Consider the following 20,688-nt stretch of genomic DNA (forward strand, 5'->3'; position numbering starts at 1 on the left):
CGGCAGGGAAAAGCCTTTTTTTTTTATTCGTTCACGGGATGTGGGCGTCGTTGGCAAGGCCAGCATTTATTGCCCATCCCTAATTGCCCTCGAGAAGGTGGTGGTGAGCCGCCTTCTTGAACCGCTGCAGTCCGTGTGGTGACGGTTCTCCCACAGTGCCTGGGAACTACAGACCGGTGAGCCTGACATCTGTAGTGGGTAAGTTGTTAGAGGGTATTCTGAGAGACAGGATCTACGGGCATTTGGAGAGGCAGGGACTGATTAGGAACAGTCAGCATGGTTTTGTGAGTGGAAAATCATGTCTCACGAATTTGATTGAGTTTTTTGAAGGGGTAACCAAGAATATAGATGAGGGCTGTGCGGTAGACGTGGTCTACATGGACTTTAGCAAAGCCTTTGACAAGGTACCGCATGGTAGGTTGTTACATAAGGTTAAATCTCACAGGATCCAAGGTGAGGTAGCCAATTGGATACAAAATTAGATTGACGACAGAAGACAGAGGGTGGTTGTAGAGGGTTGTTTTTCAAACTGGAGGCCTGTGACCAGCGGTGTGCCTCAGGGATCGGTAATGGGTCCGCTGTTATTTGTTATTTATATTAATGATTTGGATGAGAATTTAGGAGGCATGGTTAGTAAGTTTGCAGATGACACCAAGATTGGTGGCATTGTGGACAGTGAAGAAGGTTATCTAGGATTGCAACGGGATCTTGATAAATTGGGCCAGTGGGCCAATGAATGGCAGATGGAGTTTAATTTAGATAAATGTGAGGTGATGCATTTTGGTAGATCGAATCGGGCCAGGACCTACTCCGTTAATGGTAGGGCGTTGGGGAGAGTTATAGAACAAAGAGATCTAGGAGTACAGGTTCATAGCTCCTTGAAAATGGAGTCACAGGTGGATAGGGTGGTGAAGAAGGCATTCAACATGCTTGGTTTCATTGGTCAGAACATTGAATACAGGAGTTGGGATGTCTTGTTGAAGTTGTAAAAGACATTAGTAAGGCCACACTTGGAATACTGTGTACTGTTCTGGTCACCCTATTATAGAAAGGATATTATTAAACTAGAAAGAGTGCAGAAAAGATTTACTAGGATGCTACCGGGACTTGATGGTTTGACTTATAGGGAGAGGTTGGATCGACTGAGACTTTTTTCCCTGGAGAGTAGGAGGTTTAGGGGTGATCTTATAGAAGTCTATAAAATAATGAGGGGCATAGATAAGGTAGATAGTCAAAATCTTTTCCCAAAGGTAGGGGAGTCTATAATGAGGGGGCATAAATTTAAGGTGAGAGGGGAGAGATACAAAAGGGTCCAGAGGGGCAATTTTTTCACTCAAAGGGTGGTGAGTGTCTGGAACGAGCTGCCAGAGGCAGTAGTGGAGGCGGGTACAATTTTGTCTTTTAAAAAGCATTTGGACAGTTACATGGGTAAGATGGGTATAGAGGGATATGGGCCAAGTGCAGGCAATTGGGACTAGCTTAGTGGTATAAACTGGGCAACATGGACATGTTGGGCCGAAGGGCCTGTTTCCGTGTTGTAAACTTCTATGATTCTATGATTCTAATCCCTCCCCCTTGCCTCATCGTGGTCCGCCATCTCAGTGATGTCGGTGGGATCTCGCTGCGTGTGAGACGGCTGCTGCGAGTCCTTACATAACAACATACATGTTAACTTTAGAAAACAAGCAAGAGCTGACTAATAGCTTTAGAAAGCTGACACAGTCTCTAGAAAGCTGACAACTCAAGGATGGCCTTGACATATGAAAACAAGTAGTTACAGGGGCTTTATAACTGAAGTCGTAGATATACACAAAATTACTTCACTTGTACTGGTGAAAGAATTTGCGTTTATGTAAGAGCCTCTCACATTCTCAGGACATTGCAAAGCGCTTCACAGCCAATGAAGTACTTTTGAAGAGCATTTACTATTGTAATGTCGAGAAACGCGGTAGCCAATATTTATCCACTGACAGTTTGCACCCACAGTAAAAGCTTATTTATTTGACAATGCTGGGAAGCAACAAATCAGCTTTTGCAATAATTAATAAGCAATTGTCCCTTTTTTTTGTTGACGAGTGCAGATTTTATTTAATTCTTGTTGCCATAGTGTTGGAACACGACCGAAACTGTTTGGCCGAATTGAGAATGTTGCTGTTTCAGGGTAGATTCCAGTCCCAATGTACAGAGACAGCTCAAAACCTCGGTCATATTCATAAAAGGCATCTTATCTCTGTGGGGCAGCCTGTCTGTCAATGATAAGAGCAGGTAACAGCAATAATTAGATCAAGACCTGATACAAAAAAAAAACAAATCTTCAAATAGATTTATTTAAAGTATATTCGAGAGAGAACAACGAAAAAAAAAAGTTTCAAACTTTAAGGTCAATCCTACTGACCCCCGAGGAGAGATGGACAGTCTGGCGAATGATGTTGCTCCCGCTTGCTTGGTTCGAGACGGTCGACTGTTCCGCGATGAAGACGCCGCCTATTCCGTCTCCACCGCCTCCGAGTGCGGGGACAGCAGGGAGGAGCTGAAACCGGGCAGGAGGAGCCTCAACAAGCAGGCGGCCAAAGGGAAAGCCTGGCGCAAGCCTGACGCAACTTACGGCGATGGGGATGGGGTGAAACTCGCCAAGACCAAGAGCAAAGTAAGGTCACACTGCAGCCCACCAGTAAAGCAACACGAAATGAAAAACTTGCATTTATATAGCTACATCACACAAGATGACATTTTTATATGTCAGTAATATTTTGCCCTTACCTCATCCATTTCCTTTGAATAAAAAATGCCTTTGATGGTTGCATGCACTTACCTATTTTTCAAACTAGTGCAGTTATACAGTCACCTTTATGTTGAGTAAGTACTTTTGGATGCATATCAATGCAAAAGTAGCTGTGTAACTCAGGTCTCTGATCCTGCCCTGACACCCCAAAAAAAGAACTTGCATTTATATAGCGCCTTCCATGACCTCAGGACATCCCAAAGTGCTTCACAGCCAATGAAGTACTTTTTGAAGTGCAGTCACTATTGTAATGTAGGAAACAGAGCAGTCACACAAACAGCAATGAAATAATGAACAAATAATTTGTTTTGGTGATGCTGGTTGAGGGATAAATGTCAACCAGGACTCCAGGGAGAATTCCACTGTTCTTGTTCAAATAGTGGGATCTTTTATATCCGCCTGAGAGGGCAGACACAGCCTTGTTTTAACATCTCGTCTGAAAGACTACATCTCCAACAGTGCAGCACTCTCTCAGCACTGCATTGGAAGTGCTACCCTTAGATTACGTGCTCCCGAGTGAGGCTCGAACCCCCCCAGCCTTCTGACTCAGAGTCAAGAGTGCTACCAACTGAGCCAAGCCTGACACCCAGGCGTGCTAAAACCAAGTCAACCCCTTCCCAGAACAACTCCGGCTACGGTGAAGCCCCATTTTAAAAATGACGAGGTGACTTGTTGGACATCTTGTGAACTTTCGAGTGGAGTCTGTTTATTATTAGGAGTGCCCAGCTCTCCTACCACTGCCCATGAAGTACCGGGGGAATGGAGCATACACACCTTGTGGCTGAAGCTTGGTGCCGGATGGATTGAGGTCAGTGAGGAGTATAAGGGTTTGCCCATTCTGCTTCACAACCGGCTGTTGGAGTCATAAGGGGGGGACAAGGGACTGCTTCTTTCAGCAGTGGCTCAGTGGCTAGCACTCTCACCACGGAGTCAGGAGGTTGTGGGTTTCAAGCCCCACTCCAGGGACTTAGAATAGAATCATAGAAGTTTACAACATGGAAACAGGCCCTTCGGCCCAACATGTCCATGTCGCCCAGTTTATACCACTAAGCTAGTCCCAATTGCCTGCACTTGGCCCATATCCCTCTTTACCCATCTTACCCATGTAACTGTCCAAATGCTTTTTAAAAGACAAAATTGTACCCGCCTCAGCTACTGCCTCTGGCAGCTCGTTCCAGACACTCACCACCCTTCGAGTGAAAAAATTGCCCCTCTGGATCCTTTTGTATCTCTCCCCTCTCACCTTAAATCTATGCCCCTCGTTATAGACTCCCCTACCTTTAGGAAGAGATTTTGACTATCTACCTTATCTATGCCCCTCATTATTTTATAGACTTCTATAAGATCACCCCTAAACCTCCTACTCTCCAGGGAAAAAAGTCTCAGTCTATCCAACCTCTCCCTATAAGTCAAACCATCAAGTCTCGGTAGCATCCTAGTAAATCTTTTCTGCACTCTTTCTAGTTTAATAATATCCTTTCTATAATAGGGTGACCAGAACTGTACACAGTATTCCAAGTGTGGCCTTACTAATGTCTTGTACAACTTCAACAAGACATCCCAACTCCTGTATTCAATGTTCTGACCAATGAAACCAAGCATGCTGAATGCCTTCTTCACCACCCTATCCACCTGTGACTCCACTTTCAAGGAGCTATGAACCTGTACTCCTAGATCTCTTTGTTCTATAACTCTCCCCAACGCCCTACCATTAACGGAGTAGGTCCTGGCCCGATTCGATCTACCAAAATGCATCACCTCACATTTATCTAAATTAAACTCCATCTGCCACTGGCCCAATTTATCAAGATCCAGTTGCAATCCTAGATAACCTTTTTCACTGTCCACAATGCCACCAATCTTGGTGTCATCTGCAAACTTACTAACCATGCCTCCTAAATTCTCATCCAAATCATTAATATAAATAACAAATAACAGCAGACCCCTGAGGCACACCGCTGGGCACATGCCTCCAGTTTGAAAAACAACCCTTTACAACCACCCTCTGTCTTCTGTCGTCAATCCAATTTTGTATCCAATTGGCTACCTCACCTTGGATCCCATGAGATTTAACCTTATGTAACAACCTACCATGCGGTACCTTGTCAAAGGCTTTGCTGAAGTCCATGTAGACCACGTCTACTGCACAGCCCTCATCTATCTTCTTGGTTACCCCTTCAAAAAACTCAATCAAATTCGTGAGACATGATTTTCCTCTCACAAAACCATGCTGACTGTTCCTAATCAGTCCCTGCCTCTCCAAATGCCTGTAGATCCTGTCTCTCAGAATACCCTCTAACAACTTACCCACTACAGATGTCAGGCTCACCGGTCTGTAGTTCCCAGGCTTTTCCCTGCCGCCCTTCTTAAACAAAGGCACAACATTTGCTCCCCTCCAATCTTCAGGCACCTCTTCAGGCAGCTGTCGATGATCCAAATATCTCTGCTAGGGGACACGCAATTTCCTCCCTAACCTCCCATAACGTCCTGGGATACATTTCATCAGGTCCCGGAGATTTATCTACCTTGATGCGCGTTAAGACTTCCAGCACCTCCCTCTCTGTAATATGTACACTCCTCAAGACATCACTATTTATTTCCCCAAGTTCCCTAACATCCATGCCTTTCTCAACCGTAAATACCGATGTGAAATATTCATTCAGGATCTCACCCATGTCTTGTGGTTCTGCACATAGATGACCTTGTTGATCCTTAAGAGGCCGTACTCTCTCCCTAGTTACTCTTTTGCCCTTTATGTATTTGTAGAAGCTCTTTGGATTCTCCTTTGCCTTATCTGCCAAAGCAATCTCATGTCCCCTTTTTGCCCTCCTGATTTCTCTCTTAACTCTACTCCGGCAATCTCTATACTCTTCAAGGGATCCACTTGATCCCAGCTGCCTATGCATGTCATATGCCTGCTTATTCTTTTTGACTCGGGCCTCAATCTCCCGAGTCATCCAAGGTTCCCTACTTCTACCAGCCTTGCCCTTCACTTTATAAGGAATGTGCTTACCCTGAACCCTGGTTAACACACTTTTGAAAGCCTCCCACTTACCAGACGTCCCTTTGCCTGCCAACAGACTCTCCCAATCAACTTCTGAAAGTTCCAGTCTAATACCATCAAAATTGGCCTTTCCCCAATTTAGAATTTTAACTTTTGGGCCAGACCGATCATTCTCCATAGCACGTGATCCAGGCTGACGCTCCCAGTGTAGCACCGAGGGAGCGCTGCACTGTTGGAGGTGCCGTCTTTTGGATGAGACTTTAAACAGGAGCCCCGTCTGCCCCCTCAGGTGGACGTAAAAGATCCCACTGTTTCGAAGAAGAGCAGGGGAGTTCTTCCTGGTGTCCTGGGCCAATATTTATCCCTCAACCAACATCAGATGATCTGGTCATCATCACATTGCTGTCTGTGGGATCTTGCTGTGCGCAAATTGGGCTGCTGCGTTTTCTACATTCCAACAGTGACTACACTTCAAACAGTACTTAATTGGCTGTAAAGCACCTTGGGACGTTCTGAGGACATGAAAGGCACTATATAAATGCAAGTTCTTTCTTTACTTCCCACTGTGAGTCTGGCTGATTCCAATGGATACACTGTGTCATGTTTCTGCACCTATTTATTGGAAACATAGGAACGTTAGGAACAGGAGTAGGCCATTCAGCCCCTCGAGCCTGTTCCGCCTTTCAATTAGATTGTGGCTGATCTGCACCTCAACTCCATTTACCCTCCTCTGCTCCATATCCCCTGATATCCTTGCCCAACAAAAATCTATCGATCTCAGTCTTGAAAGCTCCAATTGTCCCCCCACCATCCACAGCCTTCTGGGGCGGGGGGGCGGGGGGAGAGACTTCCAGATTTCTACTACTATTTGGGTGAAAAAATGCATCCTGATTTCGCTCCTGAATTATTACCTTTCTTTTAAATGCACCAGTATATGTATCTTTCTTTCTCTCAGTTAGATGGAGGGATTGATGGGGCATGATTAAAAATAATTTTTATTCACCACACAAGTAGTTTCAGTGAATGCAAATCACGTTCCTAAGCAGACTATTAGAAAGTAGGTATTTTCTCTCTGAACTGTCACAAATGTTAACTAGTTTGCCTTAAAATTCCTCCCCTGCTTCCTGCATGGTTATAGGTACAATATTCAATATTTTGAATAAAATTAATACAAATTATAATACATTTCAGAGAGAGAATTGATCCAGCAAATGTACCTGCAAATATCCAATAAACAAACTGCTCCCTCAGGCTAGAGGGTCTGTGAGGAGCAAAAGCCCAATACTCTGGTAACAATAAGTGCAATCGCAAATTTGTTTGATGAAGAACGAAATATTTGTGCTGCACTGTAATGTGTTTATTGTAGTGAGGAAAATTACATAAATATACTTTTGGTTATCCATAACAATCGTATGGCCATTTTTACAGTATTGTAATTGCAATCCAGTTTGCATTCCATTGTTAGCATCTTGTCAAATTTGATACAACAATTCATAGAATCATACAGACGGGAGGAGGCCATTCGGCCCATCGTGCCGGCTCTTTGAAAGAGCTGTCCAATTAGTCCCACTCCCCCTGCTCTTTCTACATAGCCCTGCAAATTGTTCCTTTTCAATTATTTATCCAATTCCCTTTTTGAAAGTTACTATTGAGTCTGATTCCACTACCCTTTCAGGCAGTGCATCCCTGATCATAACAACTGCACCTATAGCATCCATAACAACTATAGCGAAACCATCAATGGGCTGTTTAAACGCACGTTCATAATTTCACTATGCACAGCGGAAATCCTCCTCCAAAGTGAGCCATTGCTGGTACAGTGCAAAAGGCTTAAATGAATAATGATTTTGCCAAGTAATTTTATTCGCTTAACCGTTCTATTCTTTTATCCGTTTTAACAGGGTATTAAAGAACTGACACAGGCACAATGGGCCGAATGGCCTCCTTCTGTGCTGTATGATTCCTCAGCGAACAGCAGAAATATTCTCCCTATGAGGGAAGGAGGGGGGCGAGATTCCTCTTTTAGTAAAAAGCAGGAGCACTTTTCTCCAATATTAAGGACCTGTTAAGAAAATGGTGGAATGTGCAATCTTGAAAGGAGCAATCTCTGAGAATGATACCCTGTTAATTACAGAGAGAAAAAAAAAATAGGCATTCTCCTGTGTCTAATAAGAATGGGGACTTCCCTGTGTTTGTTGCATTCTGACATCAGCTGTACTGTTTCCTTCTGTTATGTGTAACTTTTTTCTTGTGTAAAGTTGGTATTTCTTCCCTTTCTACCTAGCACAGGCACGATGGGCCGAATGGCCTCCTCCTGTGCTCTACCTGCTATGTACTTACTATGATACCCGTGACTCTGGGGGACACTGAGCGCACTGGAAAGCATCATCAGGAGAGCTTCCTAGCGACAGTACAACAGGATCCCTTAAGGACATTAATAGCTGTTTAAGGGAGTGCTAGAAAAATGTGGCCATATCTAACCAAGTCTTTCAGAAACAACAACAACAACTTGCATTTATATAGCGCCTTTAACACAGTAAAATGTCCCAAGACGCTTCACAGGAGCGTAATCGGACAAAAATTGACACCGAGCCACATGAGGAGATATTAGGACAAGTGACCAAAAGTTTGGTGAAAGAGGTAGGTTTTAAAAAATGTCTTAAAGGAGGAGAGAGAGGCAGAGAGGTTTAAGGAGGGGATTCCAGAGCTTAGGGCCCAGGCAACCGAAGGCACGGCCGCCAATGGTGGAGCGATTAAAAATCGGGGATGCGCAGAGGTTGTAAAATCGAGGCGTTCATGTTTGCCAATTCGCTGGATGATGAGGTCGGGGGGGGGGTGGGGGAAGGGGTGGAATTGTGCAGTGTGCAATCAGAATGGATAATGACTTCACAGAATGTGCTTATGTATGTAATATTCTGAAAAATAGAAGGCACAGGTGAATTCAAGATGAATGTTCTGCCAAACACCATGCTACAGTCATATATAAAAAAAAACCCGTTATGCATCTTTGCTTAAACTGAGGCAAAAGAAAAGTGGCAAAGGTAGCTGGGAAAAGTGCCCATATTCTCAAAACAGGGCTTCTTGTCACAATAGAAGACCATTGTTGTACAAGTGATGGAATATTGCAGCCCTGTTTGGCAGTCTACAGAGAAATCCGTCTTTCTTTGTCTGTTCTTGGATTGTGGGCTACTTTGGCAAGGCTGCATTCATTGCCTATCCCTAAATGCTTTGAGCAGTCATGGTGCTGATGGTGCTCCCACAATGGTGTTAGGTAAAGAATCCAGGATTTAAAAAAAAAATTCTCGGGTTATGGGCATTGTTGGTCAGGCCGGCATTTATTGTCCATCCCCAGTTGCCCTGATGGTGGGCCTTCCTCTTGAGCCACTGCAATCCACACGGTATCCTTTCTGGCAGTTTGATGCAACGGAGTGGCTCGCTAGGTAACTTCAGAGGGCAGTTGAGTCAACCACGTTGGTGTGGGACTGTAGTCACATATAGGGCCGGACCGGGTAAGGACGGCAGGTTTCCTTCCCTAAAGGACATTAGTGAACCAGTTGGGTTTTTGACGACAATCCGACAGCTTCATGGTCACTTTTACTGATATCGGCTTTTTTAAAATTTCCAGATTTTTTGTACTGCATTCAAATTCTCAAATTGCCATTGTGGGATTTAAACTCACATTCTCTGGATTATTAGTCCAGGCCTCGGGATTACTTGTCCAGTTACATAAGCACTATACTACCGTACCCATATACAATATTGACCCAGCGATGATAGAGGAATGGAGATACATATCTGAATCACAAGATCATAAGACACTTCAAGATGAGAAAGGACATTCTGCCCATCTTAGTACATCCATCCAGAACAACCCTACAATTCCACCCATTATTGCATCAAATTGTTTCTTAAATGCTTTCATGATTTTCAATCCCATCACTCTGCCCAGAAGTCCATTGTAAGTATTGATCACTCGCTGCGTGAAGAAAAACCTTCTGATGTCAGTCCTAAAGTTACCGTTTATTGGTTTGAACCCGTGCCCGCTTGCCCTACTCCCACAGTTTTCCGGATTAACCTTTTCCGTACCATTTACTGTTTTATCAGGATGGTCTGTGACTTGGAGAGGAACTTGGAGGTGGTGTGCGCTCCCGTGACGTTGCTGCTCTTGTCCTTCTCGGTGGTAGAGGTCCTGTCAAAGCAACCTTGGTGAGTTGCTGCAGTGCATCCTCCAGAATAAGGCGGGGAAACAGGCGTATATTGAGCTCAGTGACAGGGGCACCAATCTAGTGAATTGATCTGTCCTCGATGGTGTTGAGTATCTTGAGCGAAGTTGTAGTTGCACTTAAGCAGGCCGGTGGTGAGTATTCCATCGCACTTCTGTGTTGAGCTTTGTAAATGGAAAGGCTTTGAGGGGTCAGGAGGTGAGTCACTCATCACGGAGTACCCAGTCTCCACCCACTTCTTGTAACCACATTGTGGCTGCTTCAGTCAAGCTTCTGGTCAATTGTGACCCTCAAGATATTGATAGTGAGAGACTTGGTGATGCTGATGCCGTTGAAGGTCAGGGGGAGATAGTTGTTGGAGATAATCATTACCTGGCAAACGATGCAAATGATACTTGCTACTCATTCACCATCCCAAGCCTGGGTGTTATCCAGGTCCTACAGTAGGCTGGAATGGGATGCATCATTATGGGAGGAGTTGTGAATAGAACTGAACACTCTAGAATCATCAGCAAACTCTTGACCTTCAGTTGGCTCAACAATGACAGAGGGGAAGGTCCTTGGTTAAACTGTTTGACCTCCATCTGAGTTGTCCCTTTCTCCGCATCTGAATGAAGATATGATGTTTATCACTCTCCAATGTGCTGGTATCATTTTCAGATCCAGCAAGCTTTGCAAGATGCCGTGTGAGGTGAGCGCGAGGTGGGTGGGCCCGTTCGCCATTCAAGGTCAACCCCCCTCCCCCACCCCCGGAGACATTGTTGCAGCATCCCTGGAAGGGAAAGAAAAGAAAGACTTGCATTTATATAGCGCCTTTCACAACCTCAGGGCGTCCCCAAAGCGCTTCACGGCCAGTGAAGTACTTTTGAAGTGTTCTAATGTAGGGAAACGCGGCAGCCAATTTGCGCACAGCAAGGTCCCACAAACAGCAATGAGATAAATGACCAGGTCATTTATTTTTAGTCATGTTGGTTGAGGGATAAATATTGGCCTAGGATACCGAGATAGGAGAGACAAGGCAAGGAGGGTGAGATAGAGAACTCAAGAGCACAGCTGACCATCCACGCCACTGGCAGTGCCAGCGCTATGATGCGTGCTAGCTGCAGCTGTCCTTGCAGCAGGCGGCATTGCTCTGCCGTTGCCCACCTGGCAATTTGTGGTTCTGCAGGCAGAGCTCCTCTGACAAACCCGGGTAGGGGTGCCCCTCTGCCTGTAAATGTGGGTGTGAGGGCAGCACTGGGTGGGTGCGGTGTTCCTCTGGCAGTCTGGCAACCCTCTCATTGCCCCTCATCTCTCCCCAATAAACACAAATAAATGGGAATTCCCAAAGGGGGCAGCCATTGTGCCAACATTGCGGACCTTCCAAAAAAAAATGAGAGCTTGTTTTGTGGCTTTCTTTAATCCTCCCAGTGCTCATTCTTGCCACCATTCTTCGATCTTACATACGCCTAAGGTTCTTTTTGTCTCCGATGCCATGACTAGAAGTGCATTATGTGAAGAAGAACATCCTAGATTTGTCTTTCACAAGTTTGAACCTCTCCTTTGTCCGATTGTCATGGTTGAACTTGAAGTAATATTCCAGATTTACCTTTCCTATAACATTCAATTCTGGTCTCTCATGCAACCCCACTCCCTTCGCCCCACCATTGGTGGCTGTGCCTTCAGCCGTCTGGGCCCTAAGCTCTGGAATTCCCTTCCTCAACCTCTCCGCCTCTCTACCTCGCTCTCTTTCCTTAATACGGTCTTTAAAACCTACCTCTTTGACCAAGCTTTTAGTCACCTGTCCTAATGTCACCTTCTGTGGCTCGGTGTCAATTATTTTTTTCTGATTACGCTCCTGTGAAACGCCTTGGGACATTTTGCTTCGTTAAAGGCGCTATATAAGTGCAAGTTGTCGTTGTCAACTATCTTATATGTCTCTACGAAGTCCCCACCTTCTCGGGTTGAAAAGTCTGAGTCTCTCCTGTATTTCCTCATAACTCTGACCTCCAAAACTAGGGACCAACCTCACGGCTCTTCTTTGCACTTCCTCCATCCAACGCTTGAACCTCTCGCTTATTGTTTAGTGACCAGAACTGGACAGGACGCAGTACACAAGGTGTGTGGTCTAGCCAGTGCGCTGTATGGTTTTAGAATGACATTGTCCAATTTATATGCTACTGATTTACTACAACAACAAGCTTTGTATAAGTGCCTTTAACATAGAAAAAGAACGTCAAGGCCTCGGGGTGGGTGTGGAGGAGATTTATTGGAATGTTACCTGGGATGGGGGACTTCAGTTATGTGGGGAGACTGGAGAAGCTGGGATTGTTCTCCTTAGAGCAGAGAAGGTTAAGGGGAGATTTAATAGAGGTGTTCAAAATTGTGAAGGGTTTTGATAGAGTAGATGGGGAGAAACTGTTTCCACTGGCAGGAGTGTTGGTAACCAGAGGACACAGATTTAAGAAAATTGGCAAAAAATCCAGGGGGAAAATGAGGAGAAATTTTTGTACACAACGAGTTGTTATGATCTGGAATGCGCTGCCTGAAAGGGCGGTGAAGCAGATTCAATAATAACTTTCAAAAGGGAATTGGATATGTACTTGAAAAGAACAAATTTGCAGGGCTATGGGGAAAGAGTAGGGGAGTGAGACTAATTAGATTGCTCTTGGAAAGAGCCAGCACAGACACGATGGGCCGAATGGTCTCCTTTTCATCCTTGTTTTCATGGCCATGCCCCTCCCTATCTCTGTAACTTCCTCCAGCCCTACAACCCTCCGAGATCTCTGCGCTCCTTCAACTCTTGCCTCTTGCGCATCCCTGATTTTCATCGCTCCACCATTGGCGGCTGTGCCTTCAGCTGCCTAGGCCCTAAACTCTGGAATATCCTCCCTACATCTCTCTGCCTCTCTACCTCTTTCTCCTCCTTTAAGACGCTCCTTAAAATCTACCTCTTTGACCAAGCTTTTGGTCACCTGTCCTAATATCTCCTTGTGTGGCTCAGTGTCAAATTTTGTTTGTTAGCGCTCCTGTGAGGCACCTTGGGATGTTTTACTATGTTAAAGGCATAAGTTGTTGTGGTTGTATGACTCTATGAAAAATGTCCCAAGGCGCTTCACAGAAACGCAATCAAGAATTGGTTGCCAAGGCAAAGAAGATATTAGGAGGGGTGACCAAAAACTTGTGGGTTTTAAGAAGGGTCTAAAGGGAGGAGAGGAAGGTGGAGAGGCGGAGGGCTTTAGGGAGGGAATTCCAGGGTACGGGACCTGGGCGGCTGATGGGACGGCGGCCAATGGTGGGCTGAAGGGAGGGGTTCCCGGACAAGTGGCTAGAGTCTGCACTTGCCTGGAACTGTTACTTATGTTAGAAGCTCAGTGGTTGGGGTGGGGGGGGGCGTTGAATAGGACGTCGAGGTTGCGAGCAGTCTTGTTCAACCCGAGGCAATGGCTGGGGAAAGGCATGAAGTCGGTGGCGAGGATACGGAGTTTGTGGCTGGGGGTGGGGGGGCCGTAGGTGAAGGCTTGGGTCATCCCATTGCTTAACTGGAGGAAATTGCGGCTCATTCAAGACTGGATGTCGGACGAGCAGCTTTACAACGGAGAGGTCAATTTGGCAATGTAGTTCAACATTGTATTTGCCTTGTTGACTGCTGCTTCACAGTGATTAGTCACATTAAATAGCAGGTCCTTTTGACACCTAGATCTCTTCCAATTCTACCATACAGAGTCCTTTTTTTTTACTTTTAATGTCCTGTACCCTTGTATTGAATGTCATTTGCCACTGTTCACCGATACAGGGACTAATAGGGTTAAATTATGAGGACAGGTTGCATAGACTAGGCTTGTATTCCCTCGAGTATAGAAGATTAAGAGTTGAATTAAGGTGTTTAAGATGATTAAAGGATTTGATAGGGTAGATAGAGAGAAACTATTTCCTCTGGTGGGGGGAGTCCAGAACAAGGGGCATGATCTTAAAATTAGAGCTAGGCCGTTCAGGGGTGATATCAGGTAGCACTTCTTCACACAAAGGGTAGTGGAAATCTGGAACTCTCTCCCCCAAAAAGCTGTTGAGGCTGGGGGTCAATTGAAAATGTCAAAACTGAGATCGATAGATTTTTGGTGGCGAGGGTATTAAGGGTTACCGAACCAAGGAGGGTAAATGGAGTTAAGATACAGATTGGCCATGATCAAATTGAATGATATTTGGTCGGAAGCTCATATCAGGGTCAAAAAGGATGCCAAGGTTGCGAACAGTGTGGTTCAGCTTCACACAGTGATCAGGGAGAGGGATGGAGTCGGTGGCTAGGGTTTGTGGCCGGGACCGAGGACAATGACTTCGGTCTTCCCAAAATTTAGTTTGAGGAAATTTCTATTCATCCAGTACTGGATGTCGGACAAGCAGCGTAACAAACCAGACAGTGGAGGGGTCGAGAGAGATGGTGGTGAGGTAGAGCTGGGCGTCAGTGTACATGTGGAACCTGACATCATGTTTTCGGATGATGTTGCCGAGGGGCATCATGTAGATGAGAACTAGGAGGGGGCCAAGGATAGATCCTTGGGGGACTCCATAGTTAACAGTGCGGGAGCTCTACCCGGGGTACAGTGTATCTATACACCGTGTACAGTGCTGTATCCGGGGTACAGTGTCTCTATACACCATGTACAGTGCTGTACCTGGGGTACAGTGTATCTACACACCTTGTACAATGCTGTACCCAGGGTACAGTGTATCTATACACCGTGTACAATGCTGTACCCGGGGTACAGTGTCTCTATACACCTTGTACAGTGCTGTACCCGGGGTACAGTGTATCTATACACCTTGTACAATGCTGTACCCAGGGTACAGTGTATCTATACACCGTGTACAATGCTGTACCCGGGGTACAGTGTCTCTATACACCTTGTACAGTGCTGTACCCGGGGTACAGTGTATCTACACACCTTGTACAGTGCTGTACCCGGGGTACAGTGTATCTATACACCTTGTACAGTGCTGTACCTGGGGTACAGTGTATCTATACACCTTGTACAGTGCTGTACCCGGGGTACAGTGTCTCTATACACCTTGTACAGTGCTGTACCCAGGGTACAGTGTCTCTATACACCTTGTATAGTGCTGTACCTGGGGTACAGTGTCTCTATACACCTTGTACAGTGCTGTACCCGGGGTACAGTGTATCTATACACCGTGTACAGTGCTGTATCCGGGGTACAGTGTCTCTATACACCTTGTACAGTGCTGTACCCGGGATACAGTGTGACTATACACCTTGTACAGTGCTGTACCCAGGGTACAGTGTCTCTATACACCTTGCACAGTGCTGTACCTGGGGTACAATGTATCTATACACCTTTTACAGTGCTGTACCCGGGGTACAGTGTATCTATACACCTTGTACAGTGCTGTACCCAGGGTACAGTGTCTCTATACACCTTGTACAGTGCTGTACCCGGGGTACAATGTATCTATACACCTTGTACAGTGCTGTACCCAGAGTACAGTGTCTCTATACACCTTGTACAGTGCTGTACCCGGGGTACAATGTATCTATACACCTTGTACAGTGCTGTACCCGGGGTACAATGTATCTATACACCTTGTACAATGCTGTACCCAGGGTACAGTGTCTCTATACACCTTGTACAGTGCTGTACACGGGGTACAGTGTATCTATACACCTTATACAGTGCTGTACCCAGGGTACAGTGTCTCTATACACCTTGTACAGTGCTGTACCCAGGGTACAGTGTCTCTATACACCTTGTACAGTGCTGTACCCGGGGTACAGTGTCTCTATACACCTTGTACAGTGCTGTACCCAGGGTACAGTGTATCTATACACCTAGTACAGTGCTGTACCTGGGGTACAGTGTCTCTACACACCTTGTACAGTGCTGTACCCAGAGTACAGTGTCTCTATACACCTTGTACAGTGCTGTACCCGGGGTACAATGTATCTATACACCTTGTACAGTGCTGTACCCGGGGTACAATGTATCTATACACCTTGTACAGTGCTGTACCCAGGGTACAGTGTCTCTATACACCTTGTACAGTGCTGTACCCGGGGTACAGTGTCTCTATACACCTTGTACAGTGCTGTACCCAGGGTACAGTGTCTCTATACACCTTGTACAGTGCTGTACCCAGGGTACAGTGTCTCTATACACCTAGTACAGTGCTGTATCCGGGGTACAGTGTCTCTATACACCTTGTACAGTGCTGTATCCGGGATACAGTGTGTCTATACACCTTGTACAGTGCTGTACCTGGGGTACAGTGTATCTATACACCTTGTACAGTGCTATACCCGGGGTACAGTGTATCTATACACCTTGTACAGTGCTGTATCCGGGATACAGTGTGTCTATACACCTTGTACAGTGCTGTACCCGGGATACAGTGTGACTATACACCTCGTTCAGTGCTGTACCCGGGGTACAGTGTCTCTATACACCTCGTTCAGTGCTGTACCCAGGGTACAGTGTATCTATACACCTTGTACAGTGCTGTACCCGGGGTACAGTGTCTCCATACACCTTGTACAGTGCTGTACCCGGGGTACAGTGTCTCCATACACCTTGTACAGTGCTATGGGGCCAAGATCTGTCTGAAGATCTGAAATACTGACCGCGAGCCTCTTTTGTCGTTTTGCCAGACGCACCTGTCCAAGCCGTGCCTGAAGAGGTCCGAGAAGGCCAAGAGCAGGAAGAAGGTGGTGGCCACCCGGAGGAAGTACCACCGCCGGACCCCCAAGCAGAAGTGGAACACCAGCTCGGCCAGCGACGAGGACGGGGACAGCCTGAGCTTCAGGCACAGGCGGCCCAATGCCTCCAAGTTCAGCAAGATCGGTCCCAACTCCTGCGTCTTCCTGCCCGTGCCGGAGGATATCTTCATCGAGGACATGCTGTCCGACAACCCTCACTACAAGAGCAACTCGCAGCTCAAGTCTGTGGAGTACTGGAGCAGTGTGGCAGCTGAGTTACCCCCGTACCAGGGCCCTTGGAGACCAAGAAGATATTATTGACGATGAGATTTTTTTAAAGAGAAAAGATAGCAGGGTATTTGTCATAAAAATACATTTTTTCCCCCTGAACAAATATGTATTAATAAAAGCTTTTAATATTACTAAAACTCCTTCCATTTGCAATTGAACATTTATCTTGAGTATAAACACCCACACATATTTGAACAAAAACAATTTGCATTTATATAGCACCTTTAACGTCTCAAGGCGCTTCCCACAAGCATAATCAAACAAAATTTGACACCGAGCCACATAAGGAGATATTAGGACAGGTGATCAAAAGCTTGGTCAAGGATATAGTTTTTAAGGAGTGTCTTAAAAGAGGGGAGAGAGGTGGAGACGGAGAGGTTTAGGGAAGAAATTCCAGAGCTTAGGGCCTAGGCAACTGAAGGCACGGCCACCAATGGTGGAGCGATGAAAATCGGGGATGCGCAAGAGGCCAGAATTGGAGGAGTGCAGAGATCTCGGAGGGGTTGTAGGGCTGGAGGAGGTTTCAGAGATGGGGGGTGGGGCGGGGGTGAGGCCATGGACGGATTTGAAAGCAGGTTGAGAATTTTAAAATCGAGGCGTTCCCGGACCGGGAGCCAATGTAGGTCAGCGAGTTTTGGATGAGCTCAAGTTTACGGAGGGTGGAAAATGGAACATATATAAAAGGATATGGGGTAGGGGAAATGGGATTAGAGTAGACAGTTTCAGTTGAAGACCTAGCAGCCACACAGATGCACTGGGTCCAGTGACGTGCTGAGCTGTAATTACATTGGTTCTATTTGATTGAAGGTGCTAACCTGTTTCTTTTAAATGTTCTCAGTAGGGGTGAATGACAGGGGGAAAGTTATACAAACACGTCCATTATTGAACATGGGACCAGACCATTCAGCCCCTCGAGCCTGCTCCACCATTCAATTACATCGTGGCTGATCTGTACCTCAACCCCATTTAACCTCCTTTGCTCCATATCCCTTGATACCCTTACCTGACAAAAATCCATCGATCTCAGTCTTGAGAATTTCAGTTCATCCAACATCCACAGCCTCTTGAGGGAGCGAGTTCCAAATTTCCAATACCCTTTGTGTGAAAAAGTGCTTCCTGATTTCACTCTTAAATGACCTAGCTCTAATTTTAAGATTATGCCCCCTTGTTCTGGATTCTCCCACCAGAGCAAATAGTTCCTCTCTATCTACCCTATCGTGTCCTTTTATCATTTTAAACACCTCAATAATATCGCTGCTTATAACCTTCCAAGCTCAAGGGAATACAAACCTCGTCTCTGCAATCGGTCCTCATAATTTAACTCTTTTAGCCTCGGTATCATTCTGGTGAATCTGCGTTGTACCCTCTCCAAGGCCAATATATCCTTTCTGAGGTGCAGTGCCCAAAACTGAACATGGTACTCCAGATGGGGTCGGACCAAGGCTCTGTACAAATGAAGTATCACTTTTATATTCCAAACACTTGGAACTGTTTAAGAGATCGCTGGATGCTGTGTTGGGGAGAACTATGTGGGTTCTTGCTGGATGACCGAGCTAAGAGGGGCTGAATGGCGTTCATCGTCTGTGTCTATACTGTGAGTTTCTTATATCTAACAGTACGATTGTACCTCAGTTCTTCCTTGTGTTTTTTTTCTCTCTTTTCTCTTTCCCTTTGCCAGTTTCCTCTCCTCCTTTCAAGGTGTTAACTCATTGCTGGTGTAGAGCTCCTCCAGGGGCTGGTCACCCTCCAGTACCTTGCTGAAGGAGCCATTCATCATTTGTGAACCTGGGCAATGAGTGTTAGTGGGCTGGGATGGTGGTTTGGGGGGGGGGGGGGCGGGGGAGATGGGGGGAAGGGGGTCATCATAGCTGGGCCTGATCCTGTCCTCACCGTATGTCCACACATACGGACGTCCAGCAAGAGTGGTTGACTAGCTATCTGTAGCAGGAACCTTGATTGATTTTTCCCTCCCTAATGATGCAGCATTGAGGTCAATTGTAGTGCTTCTACTTGTACTTGAGATCAGCTAAAGGTTATAGAATCATAAAATCATACAGCGCAGAAGGAGGCCATTCGGCCCGTCGTGCCTGTGCCGGCTTTTTAAAAGAGCTCTCCAATTAGTCCTATCCCCTATTCTTTCCCCATAGCCCTGCAATTTGTTTTCCCTTTAAAGTATTTATCCAATTCCCTTTTGAAAGTTACTATTGAATCTGCTTCCACCGCCCTTTCAGGCAGTGAATTCCAGATCATTATAAGTCGCTGCATAAAAAAATTTCTCCTCATCTCGCTTCTGGCTCTTTTGACAATTACCTTAAATCTGTGTCCTCTGGTTACCGACCCTTCTGCCAGTGGAAACAGTTTCTCCTTATTTACTCTATCAAAACCCTTCATGATTTTGAACACTTCTATTAAATCTCCTTCAGTACTGCGCTGGGAGTGTCAAAGAATCATAGAATCATATAAACTTTCAGCACAGAAAGAGGCCACTCGGCTCGTCGTGCCTGTGCCGGCTCTTTGAAAGAGTTATCCAATTTAGTCCCACACTCCAGCCTTTTCCCCATAACCCTGCAAATTAGTCCTCTTCATGCACATGTCCAATTGTCTTCTGAAAGTTCCTATGGAATCCGCTTCCACCACCCTTTCAGGTAGTGCGTTCTAGATCTTATCAACCTTCTGTGTAAAAAAAATTCTCCTCATTTCCCCTCTTGCTCTTTTGCCCATTCATTTAAATCTGTGACCTTGTGGTTACCATCCCTACCTGCTTTATGAAAACCCCTCATAATTTTGAATATCTCTATTAGGTCTCCCCTTAACCTTCTCTGTTCGAAGGAGAACAATCCCAGCTTCTCCAGTCTCTCCACATAACTGAAGTCCCCCATCCCTGGTGCCATTCCAGTAAATCTCCTCTGCTCCCTCCCCAAGGCCTTGACATCCTTCCTAAAGTGTGGTGCCCAGAATTGAACACAATGCTCCAGCTGGGGCCTAACCAGTGATTTATAATGGTTTAGCATTAGCCTTGCTTTTGTACTCTATACCTCTATTTATAAAGCCCAGGATCCCATATGCTTTTTTTAACAGTCTTCTCAACTTGTCCTGCCACCTTCAAAGATTTGTGTACCTACACCCCCAGGACTCCCTGTTCCCGCACCCTCTTTAAAATTGTATGGGTTTGAGGATCTAGTGTGGGTAGATGTATGGAATGAAAGGTTTTTGTAGTGGACTGGTCAAGAAACGGACCTGGGAGTTATTGTGGAAGAATCGTTGGAACCACCAGCTCAGCTGACGGATGCAGGAGAAAAGGCAAAGAGCAAGAAGTTTTATTTTATACAGTGGTACAAAACGCCTGAAATGCTTCACAGTGGCGGATGCCAAGCAGGAAGCAGGAAAGAAATTGACCGAAAGCTATGGTCAAAGAGTTAAGTTTTGAAGAGGATTTTGAAGGCATAAAATAGTCGCTAATCAATCCAACAGAAAATTCAGGAGAAACATATTTACCCACAGAGTGGTTAGAATGTGGAACTCGCTACCACAAGGAGTAGATGAGGCAAATAGCATGGATGCATTTAAGGAGAAACTAGAAAAGCACACAGGGGAGAAAGGAATAGAAGGATATGTTGATAGGGTGAGATGAAGTAGGGAGGGAGGAGGCTCACGTGGAGCATAAACACCGGCACGGACCAGTTGGGCCGAATGGCCTGTT

The sequence above is a fragment of the Heptranchias perlo genome, chromosome 4 (assembly GCF_035084215.1).
Source record: "Heptranchias perlo isolate sHepPer1 chromosome 4, sHepPer1.hap1, whole genome shotgun sequence".
Taxonomy (NCBI): Eukaryota; Metazoa; Chordata; class Chondrichthyes; order Hexanchiformes; family Hexanchidae; genus Heptranchias; species Heptranchias perlo.